This window comes from Buceros rhinoceros, unplaced genomic scaffold (genome assembly GCF_000710305.1).
Source record: "Buceros rhinoceros silvestris isolate BGI_N320 unplaced genomic scaffold, ASM71030v1 scaffold12921, whole genome shotgun sequence".
Lineage (NCBI taxonomy): Eukaryota > Metazoa > Chordata > Aves > Bucerotiformes > Bucerotidae > Buceros > Buceros rhinoceros.
In genome coordinates, this window is record NW_010394880.1 from 4,230 (window position 1) to 5,021 (window position 792).

General features: G+C 54.2%; 1 pseudogene; it reads right to left on the minus strand.

Annotated features, from left to right (window-relative positions):
• Nucleotides 1-789, minus strand: part of LOC104501541 — a 1,063-nt pseudogene extending 274 nt beyond the window's left edge.
• Between the last annotated feature and the right edge of the window lie 3 nt (nucleotides 790-792).

The window sequence follows — 792 nt, forward strand, 5'->3', positions numbered from 1 at the left end:
AAAACCCTTCGGCCTCTGTTAAGGCAGACGGAATCGTTACGGTGATTTGAGGAGTGGATACCTCGGACCCTCAACCCGTAACACTCATGTTGTAGATGAGGGGGTTCACTGCTGAAGGCTTCACCTAGTGCAGAACTGCCACCACCAGATCCAGGGATGGAGAGGAGATGGAGGGGGGCTTCAGGTGGGCAAACACTGCAGTGCTGATGAACAGGGAGACAACAGCCAGGTGAGGGAGGCAGGTGCAGAGGCTTTGTGGCATCTCTGCTCTGAGGGCATCATCAGCATGGCCCTCAAGATCTGCACATACGACACCATCATGAACACAAACCAGTCAAATGCTAAAGAAAGAGTAAATCCAAGAAGCCCAACTTCCCAGAGGTAGCTTGAGTGGGAGCAGGAGAGCTTGAGGATCTGGGGCACTTCACAGAAGAACTGGTCCAGGGCATTGCCCTGGCACAGGGGCAGGGAAAATGTACTGGCCGTATGCAGCAGAGCATTGAGGAACCCAGAGCCCCAGGCAGCTGCTGCCATGTGGAAACAAGCTCTGTTGCCCAGCAGGGTCTCGTAGTGCAAGGGTTTGCAGATGGCAACGTAGCGGTCGTAGGCCATGATGGTGAGGAGAGAAAACTCAGCAGAAATCAAGAATAGAAAGAACAAGACCTGTGCAGCACATCCTGCATAGGAGATGTCTCTGGTGTCCCACAGGGAATTGGCCATGGCTTTGGGGACAGTGGTAGAGATGGACCCCATGTCAAGGAGGGCCCGGTTGAGGAGGAAGAAGGACATGGC